This window comes from Mauremys mutica, chromosome 3, assembly GCF_020497125.1.
Source record: "Mauremys mutica isolate MM-2020 ecotype Southern chromosome 3, ASM2049712v1, whole genome shotgun sequence".
NCBI classification, from domain to species: Eukaryota; Metazoa; Chordata; order Testudines; family Geoemydidae; genus Mauremys; species Mauremys mutica.
The window spans coordinates 203,905,836-203,925,584 of record NC_059074.1 but is presented as its reverse complement, the minus strand read 5'-3'; the positions used below and the strand labels follow the sequence as shown (position 1 = coordinate 203,925,584).

The 19,749-nt window shown below is 44.8% G+C and overlaps 1 protein-coding gene across 1 annotated transcript in view; it reads left to right on the top strand.

Moving 5' to 3' along the window:
- Window positions 1-28: 28 nt before the first annotated feature.
- Window positions 29-19,749, top strand: part of LOC123366223 (GDNF-inducible zinc finger protein 1-like) — a 180,569-nt gene continuing 160,848 nt past the window's right edge. Inside the window, exon 1 of the mRNA XM_045009468.1 lies at window positions 29-813. The gene's annotated coding sequence lies outside the window, so the exon portion shown is untranslated. The remainder of the gene's footprint in view (window positions 814-19,749) is intronic.

Below are 19,749 nucleotides of genomic sequence, written 5' to 3'. Positions count from 1 at the left end.
TAGAACAAAAGAGCAGAAGTTGTTTGCCTTTCAGATCCCGTTGGCCCAAGGAGCTGCCCTGCACGCATCCTGTGCTGTTGTGACTCTTATTTATCACCGGAGACTAGAGTTTCCTGTATTTTAGTTACTGGTGGCTTCATCCTCCTGGTTTGTGGATAACAATCAAGATATTCAGCTGCTTTTCTTCGCCTTCCTTTAAGTGAAGTGGTTTAACACCAGTTTAAAAAAAGGTTTACCATTAAAGGGCTGTCTTTATTTTGGCCCAGTGCTCCCCTCCCCTTGTATGAGAAACTTGCTGGAATGCTGCTTTCTTGTTTTATTTTTAAAGGACTTAAACTACTTACTCATCAGTGACTTTTTGTAACCCCCAATAGGGAGTTCTAGTTTTCCAGTATCAATTGGAGAGAAGAAAAAAAGGCATGGAATCCCTGATTATGATCCTAAGCATAGTTAAGATTTCATCTTCTAGAAGAAATGGAATACTTGGTGCATATATGTCATCCACACAATTAATTTCAAGCACTTCTTTTTTCTTCATTCTTGCACTTTAAATAGATGGAAAAGTCCTTAAATAGGGATTGGGTCATGAGAATGTCTGAGCTCCATGCACTAAGCCAAGTTGTTTAAGGGCACCAAACCAACTCCAACTCAGTCTACGGTGGGGAGTTTTCTAAACTTAGTCAGTAATCTGTTGTCCAGAACCAGTCACTTCAAACAGAAGAAAAGCACTGAACTGCATCTGCTTACACCTGGGATTTTTGAGCATCAGCGCAATGATATTCCAAGTTAATGGTTTTGGAGAATTTACAGAAGGTCAGTGATCAGTTGTATCATCAGTTCAGTTGCAGCTTGATCCAAATCCAGTGAAATCAATAAGAACCTTAAAGAAACGGCAAAGTAGTTAGTGTGATAAGTTTTACTGGATGAACAAATGCATTAAAAATTCACAAGCCTTCAGGCCCCAAAAGTCCCCTTTTCTGGGGCTCGCAACTTTTACACAAAGCACAATTGATACTGAGTTGATTGACCTCTTTGTAATAAAGTAGAAATACTTCATTTGAGAATCAGAAAGTGTTTTACTGGCGTTAATTAAAACTCACATTTACTGAGGTGTAATTATTTACAACTATTATTTTGCAGATGGGGATTTGCATGAGATGCAGAGAGGTTAAAGGTCAGATTTTTTTTATACAGTGAGGTCCTAGATCCATGCACATTTTCTGCCTGTGCATTCATGTGCTTGCTTTTGAGTGCACACGTACTGCAGTTGTGTGCATAAACCGAATAGATGAAGTGAAGGCATCTAAATATATATTTGTGTGTCCAGCTGCCTGATGCGGATGTCCAGTTAGGCCTGAGCATGCAAACATGGGTGCACTAATGAATATGCAAGTATGCCCATGGATCTGGGAATTCACTTTGGGGTATATGTCCCGTTCTTTAGGTGCAAGTTGCACTTCAGTGCGAACCCACTGTGCACAGGTTTGTGGAGCCCATACAGAGTCCAGGATAATGCCAAGATTGTGGACCATGAAGGCAAATGGAATGGACTCAAGGAAGGGAGAGAGATAAAAGACAGGATGCTTCTTTTCTTCCCACTTCTTGCCTTTGAGACATTTAGCTGAAAACAGTTAACTTGGTCAAGGTGTAGGCAGAGTCATTTCAGTTGTCACAAGACAATGTACTATACAGCCGGTTCATTTGTACAGTCAGCAGAGTAACTGTGGCGACGTTAAAGGATGAAAAATGGTAACCAAGGGAGAGAATAGAGAACAGATGTTAGAGAATGAGCCCAGGTGGGAGATGCAGAAAGAACAGTTTGATAGGCAGGGCCGCCCCTAGGGGAGTGCGGGGCCCGGGACAAATCAACCTTTCCGCTAGTCTCACCATCCGTCCAGTGTGCCCCCCCCCCATCTGCCCGACCGCTGCTCTCCTCCTTGCCATCCAGCCACCTGTCTGCCTCCTCACCTCCCTCCTGTCTGCCTACCTGATGCTCGCCTCCCTGTTCGCCTCTTCAGCCTGCTTACCCACTCACCTCCCACCTCACCTCCTCATCTGAATATCGGGACAAATGGCATCCCGGTTGTACATCGGTCGGGATGCGGGACAAAGGGCCAAATATCGGGACAGTGCTGATTTTATCGAGGTGTGGGGCCCCCCAAAGCGTGGGGCCCGGGGCGGTCGCCTCAATTCGCCCTACCCAAGGGACAGCTCTGTTGAGAGGCAAAAATGGAAGGAATATCATCAAGCCAGAGATGTCTTCACATCTACGGAGTTGGCCCAAGAGGACAGAACTGTGACTGCAGTGTAGAAGCCTGTGTGGTCAAGGAGACTGAGGAAGCAGAGGGAGCCATCATCAGTAGGGAAAAGTTTATTAACTCTCTGCAGAAGAATGATTTCTTTGCTATGGCCAGGCCAATAGTCAAAGAGAAATTAGGCCAGCGTATTATTGTGGGAAAGGTGGTTGGAGTGATGAAGGAGGCAGGGCTTTGGAGCTGTGCTCCAGCTCCGGAGCAAGCTCCAGGCAAAAACCTGCAGCTCCACTGCTCTGGAGCTGCTCTGTGCGCCAGCTCCGGGCTCCGCTCCAAAGCCCTGGAAGGAGGGAGTTACTTTTGCAAAAACTCTGAGAAAGGGGAAATAGGGATGGGCCAATAGTTAGCTTCAGGGTCATGGGAGAGCTTTTTTAAAGAGAGGGAGCTAAATTCTGAGCTGGGGTGTAAAGAAGCAGGCCCAAGTCTATTGATTTAAATCGGAAATCAGAGGAATTGTACCTGCTCACACTGTGTTTGAATTTGGCTCAGGAACAGTGGTAGGTTGTGGAGCAGTGGGGGAAGAACCAGAGAAAAAGGAGTGTTGTATTGATCAGAAGGTGTTTGGGGTCCAACAAAAGAGAAGACGTTGCTGAAACCCGGGGACAGTGTTACAACATTAAACAGTGCAGTATGGTCTGAGGTTTTGTTTCATATTATCGCTGGTGACTCCCATTGGGAAAACTACTATACAATGTTTTAAACTTTTAATTAAAGAGACAAGAAAAAGCAGTTACGGCCTTTAAAATGTAAAGTAGTAAGTCAGGCTTTCATTTTCACAATATCCCTTATGCCCTTTCCCTTTAGCTGTAGAGAGAAACCTCTCCATGACTGTCTTTAGATGGTGTTAAAGATATTAACTGTCTTTTTGGGGAGGAGAAAAGAGAACAGGTTAGTTCAGTTGGTCTGGATCTCTTGTTATTGGAGTCCAGTCCTGTTTTCTTTAAGACAAAACAAGACAAACACGCACAAAAGGGGAGAAAAAAGAGATCAGTAAACATAGAAAACGCAACTTCTGTCTCTGGTGCTGACGCTCATGTGTGATCTTGCTGCTGAGGAAACACAAGCCCAGCACAGGGTCTTATCCACTCCAAGTCCTGGCAAACTTTTATCTGTATCATGCTTAAGGCATTGCTTTTACCTGCGTTTCTTGGTTATAGGCTCAGAGCAGTGTTGCAAGAGGTGTAGACGTCTTGTTGGCTAAGCCAGAGACCGACCGAGGCAAACAGAGAGGGAGGGAGGAAAGACGAGAAATACAGTAGGAAGGAAAATGACAGATGTGTAGTGAGTGACTGCGGGAAGGTGGAGATGTCATGGCCTGGTCTGGTCAGGACGATGAAGGCCCAAGAGTGTCAGGTTGGTTGCTAGGGTCCCATGATGGTAAAGCTCGCTTCTTCCACTCTACCCATCCTGCTGCTCCCATCTAGTGTCCCCCAAGTAAACAATGTTCAAGAAGGAGTGGCAACCTCATTCCATTAATATTAACTAATTAAAACACATTGCCACCCATTTTTAGAATCTTTCAGCTTGTTGTCATGCCAACCAATGACTACCAGGAGCACTGAAGATCTTTCCTCTTGAATTAACCTAAACAGTCCGGTTTGTCCCAGCTTTTGCTGACTTTTACAAACAGTTTTACGTAACAGACTGAGTTGGATTTTTGTTTCCTTGGATACTTTAGAGTACAGGCCTCTGCACATCAGAGGTTATTGACAGTGGTGATGAGGGAGGGAGCGAGCAAGGGTTGGACGACAGGGCAAACTGGCAGGCGAGAGAAATGGATCAAGAGAGGAGGAAGTTTATTATAAGCCCCTCATAGCCCTCTGAAGAACTACAATCTCTCCAGACCGCCTCTGTCGCTATGTGGAAGTGAAGGATATGGCCGGAAAGCTCACCAAGTTTTGATGGTGCCTCTTGGTGTAGACATGACAATGGTAGATTTGGCTCACTCCCGTGGGCCTAGTTTCGGGGGGAGGGATGGGGGTTGGGGGGTTGTCCTGTCAAACTGCAAGCCTCCATCAGGCGTGGAATTTCTCCCCCCATGCGCGTCCCTGTTGGCCTGATTGGAGCTGCCCCCCAAATATAGAAGTCAAACTACTCTCCCCACTAACTTTACCTGCAATGTTGAGCCTGTAAACAACTGTGGCGCCTAACAAAATAAAAGTATTTTGATCAGTCCCACAATGCGTTATTAATTTATCTTTACTTCTGGGTCATTGTCTATGGCAATGGTCAAACACATAACATACTCTTAAATTTGCAACTCAGAAAGATTTTTAAAAGGCACATTAAGACAGTCACACTTGGTGTTGAGCTCATGTTGGTATTTTTCCTTTTGGTATATTAAGTACATTAATCCGGTAGTGTTTATTCCTGTTGGATAAAATTCTGTTTAAGGATTGCTGTATCTGGCCCTGTTGATTCACTACATACTTTAAAAGTTTAGCAAGTAGCGTCACTGGCATTTTCTAACTTTCAACATTTTTTATTTTTTAAATAAATATTGAAAATTGAACACTACCACTAGAGCTATTTATAAATGTCTGAAAGTAGATAAGTAACAGTAGACTGTATTTTTTAAAAAGAACTCCATCTATCAAGTTTATTTATCTTTACCCAAATTGTTCAGAGAATAATTTATAGCAACTCCTAAAGAGACAAGCATACTTCTATTGCCTATATCAAATAACCCATTTAATTTAATTTCCTCCTCTATAGACATGATCTCACTTGAAAATAAAAAGATCCAAATAATTATCCTGCCAATAAATAGCGATAAAAGTGCCCACAATAAATTACATGTTTTTGTTATTTTTAATAAGCGATTTAACACTTGTATATATGAACTGATGTTTCAGATCACAATCAACCGCAAATTGCCCTTAGGAAGACTGGCTCTCCTGCCAAGTAGGGCACAATATATATAAAAACGTATCAGATTATCAAAAGGATTAATTATAAAACTGTTACCAAAGTCAGAAGAAGGAAATGTAGATGATCTGTTTGAAGTCAACAACAATTCCCAAAGAAAGAATCAGGGTTGGAACAATGGACAATAGCATGCAAAAGGCATAAAGTAGCACCTGAATAAATAATAGCAGAAAGATCATGCTCTAGAAGAACAGAAGGAACTCATGCCTTCTCTGGGGACGTTTGAAACTACACAATCTCCATATACAGTAAAATGGCCAGACAGTGAGTGTAAATGGACATTGCTCTGTTCAATGGAGCTAAACTGATTTATGCCAGTTGAGGATCTGGCCCTGCAGTGTTGAAATGCTCACTGCAAACTTCAGTTATCACGTTGTAAAAATGTAAGGTCTGCACAATGCTATTATTTGCAGTAGTTTATGTGTTGTGTATATAAGTCAAGGGAGATGAGAGACTAGGCAATTTTTGTCAACTGATGATGTCAGTGAAGAGTCAGTTGTCTCTACCATACAGTCCTCTGTATGTGATAGCATCCATATGCAGTATGTGCATACTATTGTATGTACTCCAATTATTTCTTTGCTCCTGAGGCATGATTCTGGACTAGATGGACTTCAGGTTTGATCCAGAATGGCAATTCCTATGGTCCTATCTCTTATTTCTGTGTTTATACTTCATATGACTTTTGAGAAGTTTCCCCCTATGTTTTATATTTTGCATGCATTACTAGCCAATGCACTGATGGCCCAGTTCCAGGTTGTGCATGAATCTGTGCTGCTTTACGATAGTGCCATCAAGCCAGTTCTTGCTTCTTCTCCCATGTCATGCCATGCCATGCCATGCCATGTCATTCTATTTCTTTATCGTTATTACTGTTTAATATTTTTATTGCAGTAGCAGCAAGTGACCCCAATAAAGATCAAGGCCCCATTGCACTAGACATTATATTTACACATATAATTAAAACAATACCTCTGCATCAAAGAGCTTACAATTTCCGTGATCTTATACCAGGCCCATCACTGTGGTGTTTGATTATCTGCAACTGAAGTCAATGGGAGTTTTGCTATTGACTTCAGTGGGATCAGAATCTGACCCAAAGCCAAATTGCATTTGTAGGGTTTTTAAAATTGTATATCCATGCACTCATTTGTAAATCAGACTACAATGGAGCCTCGCTAATTTGAACTAATGACTGGTACTAATCCGTGGCAGATTACTGAGTTTTGTGAAGTGTAAGTGAACAAACCTAAATTGAAAAAATAATAATCCAGGGTTCTGCCTCGCCAATTTAACTTTTTCATTTATTTTGACAAGTGTAGTTTAGTTTTAATGATTTACAATCCACCTCATTGCATACTAATTAGTAGACTGTAATATATCTTTTTAAAAGTAATAAAGCCTTAGTAAGATGCAATCTCACTACAATACTCTTCCACTGCACCTTCTGAGGGGTGGAGTTTAACCATCAGTTTCTGAGGACTATTACTGGATTTACAGATTAGCTAAAGGAGAATCAGCAAGTTTCTTTGACAAAATCAAAGAAAAGTGTTCAGCAAAAATGTTTTCCCCCCAGATATGGCGTTTCTTTATTTCGTTTGAACACGGAACAGTATGCTATTGTTACAGTGATAGCAGATTAAACTTTGTTTGGATAATTGGCACATGTGTGAAAAATATCTTTAAAGTTCTCATATAACAGATGGGCTCCAAAGGCAGTACTCTCTAATAATTATCTGTCTATCCATTTAACCCTTTGTCTGTCTAGCTATACATTTATATCGCACTCATCCCTGTGGAATCTTAAGCATCTTGAAAGAAAAGAAATGAAGTGGTTCTTTTTGGCAGAGTTAGGTCTTGCACTTTGTCCTGTAGATGGTCACCTATCTGTGGGCCACACGTTGAAAAATCCCTCTCCAACTCTCAAAAGCTGAGTTCTTGTGAAGGTACATGTGCATTCAGGGAATGTTGTGTCACATTGCTCCTGAATAGCTCAGCGGTTGTAGAAGGTCCATCAGGGATCTCAATAGCTTGACATCAGCAGTAGCAGGTCTCAGCACTTCTCCGGCGTGTTAAGCAGCTTGCAGGATAGAGATCTGTAAGAACAGATGGAAGCTTGATGACATGAAGGAGCTATGGATTTAGCATAAACAAAAGGACATCTTTCTTTACACAGTACCTAGTCAAACCGTATTATTCATTGCCCTAGGAAATCACTGAGACGTAGCGTGGCTTCATTTTTTGTAAAATGAAGATCTAGGTGACTTTAGGATAATGCAGAACTCTTGTCACCCTGCAAGGTCAGGGAAAAAATGAGAATTCAAACCTCATGATTTAGGGCATCAGAAAGGAACTACTTCCCACTTCTTGATGGGAAAAGGATGACCACCATAGCCATTGGCAGTAAGTGACACCACAATTGATCATCTCACCAGACAGATCAGTAGCTGAATGGAATGAGCATAGGGGCTGAATTAGCCTCACTCCAAAAAGCAGTCTCTGTAAACCACAACTGATGTATGGTGGACATGTGTTGTGTGGATGCCTGCGATAACCACGGCTTGTGTTATGCCCGTGCTTTGGATAAACTAAGGACTTCAGTCTCTGGGATGGTCCATCCAGCACCTTTAAGCAGTACGGAACTCATTCAGGGCATGATCCTGCAAGGTGCTGAGCATCTCTGGAGGTACCAGGTATCCCTAACTCCAGTTAAATCAATGGGACCCGAACAGGAGTTTCGCAGGATCAGACCCTGCAAATAAACTCTTCTTCCCATTTGTACTACTAATAAATACATTTGCATGTATGCGCTCCACTCCTTCAACAAAGCTAATATTTCTGGCACAAACATCCGGGTGGGGAGTCAGGAGTTGCAATTATACTCCCTTGCTTAGCCCCACAAGCTGTGTCTCAGCTTTACTTTTTTAACAGCACAAACTGATGCTCGTCTGTAAAACCTCCCGTGAGACAAATATCAGAAGTCACAAACAACATCCTTAGCCAAGCGGCTGGAGGCCCTGGGAATGATTCAAAATGCCTGGCCTGGAAGGAAGTAAAAAAGCAAACAGCTCTGAAGACAAAAAAAAGTACTACACTAGCAGAACACAGATTTCTGACTGCATCAGGAAACTCAGTGCAGACTCACACACACCTGCCAGTGCTTGCTAATGGAAAGCAGATCCACACGCCTGGGGTAATAATGAATGAGGGATCCATTTGTAAGATTTTTCATTTTTTTTCTCCCTGCCCCCACATTCATCATCTCCTACAGGCAGATGAAGTGAGAGGGTGATCTGCCGCATTAGGTATCACACCCCAAGAATGGATTTTGGGTCAGCAAAATGCTGTTTTATAGAGCTTGTGCAATTCACATTTAGTATAACAAAGCATAATTTTGTAAGTGTTGACTGGTGCCACATTTTATTTGCAAACACGTCTTCTACTTTGTAGAAAATTGTCATCCTACTGAGTTACTACGTTGCTTTTAAATTTTACATATTATTTACTTAGGGGTAGGTCCTACGCTCTTATTCATATTGAGAAGTACCATGCTCCACAAGCAGTCCCCCTGACTTCAGTGAGACTTCATGCAGAGTAAGGTAGAACTCACTGTAAGGAAAGGTAGCAGAATCTGGCCTATAAGGAAGTGCACGGAACTATTTCACACTCTTTCATTTAAAAAAAATTAAAGTTCCTTATTCGATTTTTAAAGTAAACATAAGAACCAAGACAAGGCTTGGGTTATTTGGCATTGTAGTAGTGGGAAAGGTATATTTTTATCTTGTTTTCTTTGGTAGGAAAACAAGGCAGGTTCATGACATGGTAACCCAGGTTATGTTCTCCACTGGGATGTTAGGTGTACTACTGCAAGCAAACACACAAGTCGCTATCAAAAAGGACAGCGGGGCTGAGGAAGGGCAGTGAACCAAGAAAGCCACAAGAAGGCCAACTTCCTACAAACCAAATTGGACCCTACTGTGGGTGACCTTGGAGAGAGTCTAGATTAGCAGAAGTAGGCCAAAAGGCAATGGACAGGATTCAGAGAGCCAGATTTTTCCAGAGCATGACTCCTGCCGGCAAAGCAGCAGGGGGCCAAGTGAGATTGAACTCTCTATCAGCAAGTGCCTTTTCGTAACAACACCGGTAAATCATACAGCTACTGTGAGAGCTGATTGCCATGTCATGTAGAAAGCAATCCACCTACCTGAGCTGGTGGACCAGAGGTAGTCTAAGGTCCCTGGTCAACTGGGCCTAAACATCAGAGGATCCAATATCTGAGGAATGGTGTTCCTTCACCTGGCTCTGTAAACCAGCAGAGAGCCTGGTGACTATGATGCTCTTGAAAGGCAGAAATTAAAAAAAATCTCTTCTGTATCAGTAGCCCCATGAAAAAAAAAACAGATGTGAAAAATCCCTCCCTCTACTGCTGATCTTTCCATAGCTTAGTGCAGCTGCACAATGGAGAAGTAACAAATCATAGATGTTATCACCAAAGGATTGAATTGACATTGTTCTTTCGGTTCCAGGGGTTGGTTCCTCCCTTTCCTTTGTGTTTCATATAATCTCAAATTGAGGCTGAGCGTTTTGACCCGAGAGAGCTAGTCTAGATAAAGAGAAGTGGGAGAGTAGGTAGAATCTTACACCTATCTAACCATGAGAAGGGTCAAAGAGAATTGAACTGGATGATTCCTTAACATGGGGTCCATTCCAAGGCTCAGTGATGTCAATGGGCATTTTTGCACCCACTACAATGGATTCTGAATGAGGATGATGAGGTTTAAACAAAGGTACCATCAGTGGAGACAAGGGGTGTTGGGGTCTGACCACTGCCATGCTGCCCTATACATTTAGCCAGCATCTTTCCCTTCCTGCCCTGAATTACTGGATTCTGTGTTGCTTTCCATCGAAGTCATTGGTGCTTTGTTGATTTACACTCACTGAGGATGTGGCTGAAGAGTTAGGATAATAGAACTACTGCACCAAGGCACTGCAAATTCCCACACTCTCAGATGTGAAAGAAATTAAAGGCCCATTTGAGATGTCTACGGGTATGTCTACACTACGAAATTAAATCGATTTTATAGAAGTCGATTTTTAGAAATCGATTTTATACAGTCGATTGTGTATGTCCCCACTAAGCGCATTAAGTCAGCAGAATGTGTCCTCACTACCATGGCTAGCATCGATTTATGGAGCGGTGCACAGTGGGTAGCTATCCCACAGTTCCCGCAGTCTCTGCCACCCATTGGAATTCTGGGTTAAGCTCCCAATGCCTGATGAGGCAAAAACATTGTCACGGGAGGTTTTGAGTACATGTTGTCAGTTGCCCCTCCCTCCGTGAAAGCAACGGCTGTCAATCGTTTTGCGCCTTTTTTCCTGGGTTACCCATGCAGACGCCATACCGCGGCAAGCATAGAGCCCACCCAGCTCACCGTCACGCACTTTAAAAGCTCGCTGGCACTGTTTGCTGATTAGGTCAGACCTCAGCGCAACCAACATTCCCATTGTTATTGCTGCTTGCTGTGTGCTCCATAATATCTGTGAGAGGGGGAGACGTTTATGGTGGGGTGAGAGGTTGAGACAAATCGCCTGGTGTCCGATTTTGAGCAGCCAGACACCAGGGCGATTAACAGAGCACAGCAAGGCGCGCTGCGTATCAGAGAGGCTTTGAAAATCAGTTTCATGACTGGCCAGGCTACGGTGTGACAATTGTGTGTGTTTCTCCTTGATGCAAACCTGCCCCTTTTGTTGATTTTAATTCCCTGTAAGCCAACCACCCTCCCCCCTTCAAAATAAAGTAACTATTGTTTTGAAACCATGCATTCTTTCTTTATTCATTTTTAAAAAATGAGATAATGGACAAGGTAGCCCAGGTGAAGTGGGGAAGGAGGGACGGACACGACCACATTGCTTATTGTAGCCACACTAAAAATCAAACTGTTTGAATGACAGCTTTCTGTTGCTTGGGCCATCTTCTGGAGTGGAGTGGCTGGGTGCCTGGAGCCTCCCCCCCACGTTCTTGGGCATCTGGATGAGGACGCTATGGGACATGGGGAGGAGGGTAGGTGGTTATACAGTGGATGCAGCGGAGGTCTGTGCTCTTGCTGGCTTTCCTCAGCATCACGTCCTGCCTCCGCTCTTCGTGCTCACTTAATTCTTTCCTGGCCTCTGCCACTGAATGCCTCCATGCATTAAGCTGTGCCCTATCAGTGCGGGAGGACTGCATGAGCCTGGAAAACATTTCATTGCGAGTGTGTTTTTTCACCTTCTAATCTGTGATAACCTCAGGGACGGAGATGATAGGGGGAGCCTAGAAACATTCTACGCGCTATGATTCTGGGGGGACTGCATGGTCACCTGTGCTGCTGAGTGCTGCTGAGTTCGCCATGCTGACCAAACAGGAAATTAAATTCAAAAGTTCCCAGAGCTTTTCGTGTGTACCTGGCTAGTGCACCGGAGTTCAAAGTGCTGTCCAGAGCGGTCACATTGGTGCACTCTGGGATAGCTCCCGGAGGCCAGTACTGTCGATTTGCATCCGCATTACTCAAAATTTGACCCAGCAAGGTCAATTTTAGCATTAATCCCCTCGTCGGGGGAGGAGTACAGAAGTCCATTTTAAGAGCCCTTTAAGTCGACGGAACGGGTTGATTATGTGGACGCATTCATTTTAAAATTGACCTAACACGGCTAAATTTGACTTAACCCCGTAATGTAGACCAGGCCTAAGAAATGGGACATTTGGGGGGCAAAGTGAAGGAAGAGAAGGTTACTCACCTTGCACTAACTGAGGTTCTTCGAGATGTGTGTCCCTGTGGGTGCTCCACTCCAGGTGATGTGAAGCTGTACCCACTATGGCTGGTGGGACTTTGGAGTTGCTGCAGTGACGACAGTAAACAGTACTGTGTGGCCTACTATGGTGTCTGCCGTGGTATCTTGCGTGATAGCATAATGTCTGGCAAATGTGTGGTCAGATGTCCACGTGGCCGCCTTGCAGATATCTGTAATAGGTACATTATGGCGGAAGGCAATGGATGTTAACATCACTTGAGTAGTAATAATATTGATCTATTTGTGTTGTGGTAGCACCTTGGAGCCCCGGTCATGGCAGAGGATTCTATTGTGCTAGGTGCTGTACAAACGCAGAACAAAATGATTGTACCTGTCCCAAAGAGCCTACAGCCATTTACTTGTATGCAACAGTCTGTCCACAGAGATTATCTTGCAAGATTGGGGCATGTGAAAGCCACAGCCTTTTTATATTTATAGTAGCGTTTTGGATTGAGTGGAGGATATCTACTGCCGTGAAGAAGAATCATTTGAATGATGCCTGTTCCAAGCTTCCTTTTGGGTTGGGTTCGGTGGTTGTTTTATTTGTTTTAAGGATCATTCTCATTTTCCACAACTCTTTTAAAGGAGACACTTTATACATGTAAGTTCTGACTTCTGGAAAACTGTACAACAATATCAATCCGGCATCCGGGTGATTTATGTACCATGTTAACTTTCAGAGAGAGACTTTTATTTATTTTGTTGTGGGAGATGCTAGGAAGGTCTTTAGAAGTTCAGCTTAAGAAAAATCAAAATCTCTCCTGATTGACTTGTTAGATGAGGAAGAGGATATCTGGACTCTGAATATTTATCTACCTGAAATCCCAGCTAGAAATACTGTGAAGCTATTGGTTAGATCCTCAGTTTGTGTAAACTGGTGTTAGGTCCATTGAAGTCAATGTATATCTACTAAGGATGTATCCCACCGTTCTTATTTTGTGCAGTTGAAATGGGCATTATAGAAGGAGGATTCTTCAGTTATTAAATATTATGATTCCATTATTCTGTAGTTGTGAAGTGCTGATGCTGTGCTTGGCAATGTATCAGACACAAATAAAGACAGAGCTTTGCCTTGAGGAGCTTAGTCTAAAACAAGGGTCGGCAACCTTTCCGAAATGGGGTGCCGAGTCTTCATTTATTCACTCTAATTTAAGGTTTCGCGTTCCCGTAATACATTTTAACATTTTTAGGTCTCTTTCTATAAGTCTATAATATATAATTAAACTATTGTTGTATGTAAAGTAAATAAGGTTTTTAAAATGTTTAAGAAGATCCATTTAAAATTAAATTAAAATGCAGAGCCCCCCGGACCAGTGGCCAGGACCTAGGCAGTGCGAGTGCCACTGAAAATCAGCTCACGTGCTGCCTTTGGCATGCGTGCCATAGGTTGCCTACCCCGGTCTAAAAGATACATTTATTTCCTTTTCCAATGCAGAGCTAGATTTTTCCCTTATGTCTTTTTTTGCCATTATTACCAGGATCCAAGTAGTATGATTGTGTGTTTCTGTGTGGTGTCCTTTCCTATCTCCCTTGGTTAAATAGGTTGTAGTTTTCAGGAACAAACACAACAGTTTGTTTAGAGAAGGCTCCCTGTATATGATCAATATTATTGATCTTTTTTCCCTTTTCTTTCTAATGAGCTGGGATTATTTTACTAGTGTTATAAAACACTGCACTCTGCTATATCGAGGAACGGGGCTTGCATCAGCAAGTCTCTGTTGTACTGCAGAATCCGGTAGCACTCACTGCAAGGAATCATTGGCCTACTGCATGGAGGTGCCTCACACTGAGATGGCCTCTGAGGAATTGCCTGACAAACACTGGCCCGTTAATATCATAGCAGGCTTTAGATTAGACCCTCAAATCCACGGAAAGGCTCCCATTGACTTCAGTGGGCTGGGCATTGCATCTGGTCCGCAGTTTGACCCAATCACTCAGCAAGAAACCCATGTCACCACTTGTGACTCTGATCCATACCCTTTCTGGCTGCTGTATTTGATCCTAGGACTCCTGCTAATGGAGATCACCGCTTCTTTCTTTGAAGAAGGAAATCTACAGCCCCCTCTATAGCAGGCAATCATCCAACCAGTGCTTAAGAAACCACTGCTTGATGCAAATGACATGGCATATGATTGCCCACTTTGTCAGTGGAGTCCATACTGTGTCTGAAAAGCCTGGAGCTCAGAGCTGGCTAACTGAGACCCATGGCCAGTGATTGTTTCTGCCAGAGTGCCAAATGGAGAAAAGACGCTCTGCACTTTTGAAAAGCAGGCCACTTAGTTAGATGCATAAAGCAAGATTTAGCAGCCTGTCTAGAGGCTATTACTTCTGAAAATCTTGGCCTAGAGGGTCGCTTTTCAGTAGAATTTTGGTACCCATCCTGCTACTGAACTCAACAGGCTATCGCAAGGTGTTGTCTCCTAGCATTCCCAATATCGCCAACTCCGTACGTGGGATTCCTTGCTTCTGACATTACAGAATGCTATTGACAAGGCACTGATTTGCTGACACTGTGATGTTCCTCTTCATGTTGGGCCCATCTTCATGGCCCTTTTGTGCTTCTCTGCACATTATGCTGGCTTCAGCAGCTACCCAGGCATTCTTCCAGTGCAGAGTGAATCCCCAGGGGGGTGGAGGTCACAAGCTGTCATTCTGTCATCATTCATTTGTGACCTACAGTATGTGTCCCTTAGTTCTCTTAGGTGCTGTATTCTGTGCTGACTTGAACCCCATGCAGTGCTGTGATTGGCAGTGGGATTGCACAGGGTGCATCAGTTTGGGATTTGCCCCTGAAAGCTGCGAAGTTTAATGCGTATATCTTGATTTTTAGTAAGGCTTTGCCGCAGTCCCAGATGGCAGCGTCATAAACAAACTAGGGAAATGTGGTCTAGATGAAATTATGATAAGATGGGTGCATAATTGGTTGAAAGACTGTACTCAAAGAGTAGTTATCCGTGGTTCATTGTCAAACTGCGATGTATGGGGAGGGGGAAGGCATATTGAGTGGGGTCCTGCAGGGGTCTGTTCTGGTTCCGATCCTAGTCATATTTTCATCAATGACTTGGATAATGGAGTGGAGTGTATGCTTATAAAATGTGCAGATGACACCAAGCTGGGAGAGGTTGCAAGCACTCTGGAGAACAGGATTCGAATTCAAAACAATCTTGACAAACTGGAGAATTGGTCTGAAAACAAGAAGATGAAATTCAATAAAAGAAAAGGGCAGAGTACTACACTTAGGAAGGAAAAATCAAATGCACAAACTGGAAATAGCAGGCTAGGGGATAGTACTGCGGAAAAGGATCTGGGGATTATAGTGGGTCACAGATGGAATATGAGCCAACCCTGTGATGCAGTTGCAAAAAAAGGCAAATATCATTCTGGGGTGGATTAACAGGAGCGTCATATGTAAGGAACTGTCCCGCTCTACTCTGCACTGGTGAGGTCTCAGCTGGAGCACTGTGTCCGGTTCTGGGTGCCACACTTTAAGGAAGATGTGCACAAATCGGAGATAGCCCAGAGCAGAGCAACAAAAATGACAGAAGGGTTAGAAAAGGTTAAAAAAACTGGGCATGTTTACTGTTGAGAGAAAAAAAGACTGAGGGGGACCTGGTAACAGTCTCCAAATATGTTAAGAGCCGTTATAAAGAGGACAGTGACCAACTGTTTTCTGTGTCCACTGACGGTAGGATAAGAAATAATCAGCTTAATCTGCAGCAAGGGAGATTTGGGTTAGATATCCGGAAAAGCTTTCTAACTATAAGGATCGTTAGGTACTGGAAGAAGTTTCGTACACCCCACCCTGGGAGGGTTTGTAAGAGCAGGGTAGGCAAACACTCGTCAGGGATGGTCCAGGTGTACTTGGTCCTGCCCCAGCGCAGGGGTTGGACTTGATGACCTCTCGATGTCCCTTCCCACCCCTCCATTTCTATGATTCTATTTATCCTCCTTCCACTGGCAGTGTCAGTGAAAAGAGCGGATTGTTTTGTCTCCCTGGGAATAAAAAACCATACACTACGAGGGAGGAGGGGGAATTATGACACGTATGGATAGGGCAAGAGATCACGAAAAAAACAGTGAGATCCAGTCCCTTAAACCCTCCCCCTTTTGACCTTTCTTTCTATTGCAGCCATTCGTTTAATGGCTATTAATAACTTGATTTTCAATGTAAAATGGGTGTATGACTTTCCTGGCTATAGGGTAAGTACACTGAGAAGTTCTTTTCCAGATGTCTGTTCTCCAGATAAATCTCTCTTCGTTTCAAACCCGACGCTGAGAGGAGTCTGCCTCTTACCGTACCGTCCTTGCTTTACCGTGTCTGCGATTTGAGGCCCGACCCTGCTGGCCCACGGTAAAGCTGCCGTGGAGTTCAGTTGGAGAAAGATGGGGCTGTTGTTTCCCATTGACGTCAGTGGGGTTTGGATCAGACCCTGGATGCATGTTAGTCCTCTTGTCTGTTGGAAGGGTGACTGGAAATCCATAGCTAAAGCCAGATCCCCAGCACACAGAGAACAGCTCAGCCATGGTGCACGAAGGAGGTTCTCCCCTGCACTGTATGTCAGCAGCTTTAGGACTGATCAATTTTAAAATCATTCCAGGTTCTATTCAGCCCTTTGATCTAAATGAGGAAAATGTCACTTTGTGTCTGAATTTGTTTTTTCTTTAGTCTGCTCCAAATCCTGTTACTTTCCAACTCTGCTGCACATAGTAGTTGGCATGGGGATGGTTTAATTTCAATTACTTTTCCTTGCATGTTTCCAGGGAGCGGTTACTGTCTAATGGTCCTGTCTCTGTAACTGAAACCACGGGCGTGTCGGTTGAGGGCAGGCAGTTTGCATAAAAGGCTAAATCCCCAAAGGAGTTATCCTGAGCTGTGGAGATGTGCCATGAAAACATCTGGTCCTCGTCCTTGCTGGAGTCAAGTGCCAGTTAGCTGGTTGCAACTTAACATTATTCCCATAATTATTAGCATCCCATTATCCGCTGTCACGGAAGACAATTATATTTCGCTTGGCTACTCATGGTACGTTAGTCATAAGATTTTGAAATGATTGGATACTTGTGACTGTATTCAGTTACCCACTTATAGCAGCTATTTTAGTTAGTTATTTATTAATAGTATAGTTGCACCAAAAGGCCCCAACCAGGGTTTAGGCTCCATTGTTCTAGGTGTTGTACATACACCAGACCTGGTCTGGAAGGGTTTCCAATCTAAATAGACAAGGAAGGATTATTGTCCCATTGATAGGTGGGGAATGAGGCCCAGAGAGATTAAGTTCATTCCCTCTGGAGCACCTGGCATTGGCCACTGTCGGAAGACAGGATACTGGGCTAGATGGACCATTGGTTGGACCTCATATAGTCATTCTTATGTTAAGGGGTCTGCGGCAGAGCTGGGAGTTGAATGCAGATCTCCGGAGTCCCCATCCAGTGCCTTAGCTGCAACACCGTCCTTCAAAACTGGGGTGGAAAGTACCTTCCCTCAATTGAGTTGCACAAGAAGAATTTGACCACCAAACTATGTACAATGCCTTTGCAATGGCTTTACTGCTAGCAAGCAGCAAACTAATCAGATGCAAAGGAAAATAATCAAATGCATTAATGTGTTAGTTATGTACCACAAAACTAAAACCACACTTCCCCTGTGGCTACTCTGCGGCTATGACTAGCACTTTTGTCAGCCAGGGGTGTGAAATAACACCCCCTGACCTACATAAGTTTCACCGACAAAAGCGCTGGTGTGGACAGAGCTATGTGGGCAGGAGACAGTCTCCCGCCAACATAGCTACTGCTGCTCGTTGAGGTTGGTGTAATTATGCCGGTGGGATTGCTCTCTCCCGTCAGTATAGAGCCGCTTCGCGGGAGATGTTACAGCGGTGGCTGCAGCGGTACAGCTATGCGATCTGTAGTGTAGACACAGCCTGAGTCACCATGTGATTTTACTGCTGTCGCCTCAGTTCTTCATCCTCTCGCTGTTGTGCAGTTACGCCCTTTGCAGCAGGCGTGGGACTCTGACACCTGCCTGGAGCTCTTTGCAGGACCAGGGCTTGACAGTGCAAGATCATTTGGGCAGGAAAATTCAGGTGTGTGCTGTAGAAAACACTAAGGAGGGGAAACCGTTCCCACACCAGCCCAAAAAGCACAGTCCCAAGCGGGTCTGGTCCGACAAGGCAGCGTGGCCTGACCCTAAGCTAACTAGTGCAGACTGCGCTACCTGCGGGGGATCCAGTGCTCATTTCAAAAGAACACAGCCGGGAACCCTGCCGAATGGTAGGACTGCCCACCCTGAACCGTCTTGCCTGCTGCTCTGTGGTACGATGGTTCTCGTGACTAACACCTGGCCAGCCCCATTCTGCTCCCACCCTTTGCCCGTTTGGTCTCTTTCAGTAAGGGCCTGCCTTCTTTTACTGATATTTTCCTTAAGGCTCTGATCCAAAGCTCATGGATGCCAATGGAAAGACTCTGATTGTCTTTCCCGAAGGCCCCAATCTTGCAAACAGTTACACGTAGGCGTAACTTTATGCGTGTCCCCAGTCCGATGAGACAGTTCAAGCCAAGTGTCTGCAAGATAAGGGCCTAAGGGTGCATCTCCGAAAGATTCCTCAGCAAAGCAACTGTGCCTCCTCTTTTAGGCCAGCTGGAATCTAAGCTTTCTCTTCTGTTTGGGAACCAGCGGAAACGTCCATTGTATCAGATATGAGTCAGGCTCAGATTTTGTCAGGGATATTTTTAGTAAAAATCACAGACACGTCATGGGCAATAAACAAAAATTCACAGAAGGCTGTCACCTGTCCATGATTTTTACTAAAAATATCCCTGACAAAATGGGGAGTGAGGAGGGTCCAGCACCCCCAGCGGCTGGGGACTATGGGGTGCCCTCACCATCTGCCACGGCTGAGCCACAGCGAGGTCCCCTCACCACCCACTGTAGCTAGCCAGCTGCAGGGGGGGGCCCCCACCTGTGGCAGCTGGGAGCTCCGGGGTCCCCCTGCTGCTCACGAGGGCTGGGAGCTCCGGGATCCCCCTGCTGCCCAGCAGCTAGGAGCAGAAAATGTCACCAGGGTCTCTAGAAGTCACGGCTTCCGTGACTTCCATGACATAACTGTAGCCTTAGATATGAGGAAGCAGGGCCGGCTCCAGGCACCAGCCAAGCAAGCTCGTGCTTGGGGCGGCAGATTCTAAGGGGCAGCATTCCGCCCAATCCTAGGGCAGCACGGCCGCCCTTTCTTTTTCTTTTTCTTTTTTTTTCCCGCCTCTCTGGCCGCCCGGTAGGGGACGGTGGCACAGAGGAGGGGAGCGCCCTGCTGGGAGCCGGCTGCGTGCTCCATCTGCCCCAGCCCGTGCCAGGTCTGCAGCAAGCACGACAGCCTGCGTCCTTCCCTTCCCGCCAACCGGAGCGGCGCGGAGCCTTCCCGGCAGGTGGCGCGGCAGGAGGGGCTGAGTGGTGAGCACCTTTGCTGAAGGGAGCCCTGGCTGCCCCCCTTCTCTCTCTGCCCCCGGCTACCTCCCCCTGCTAGCCGGGGCACGCCTGCAGCCAGGGAGTCCCACTAGCCGAAAGTTTGCACCCTGGTTCCGGCCACCCCGCAGGTTTTTTTGGTTTTTGGGGGTTTTTTCGCTTGGGGTGGCAAAAAAGCCAGAGCCAGCCCTGTGAGGAAGGGATATCTCTGAGCTTATAGCAGTA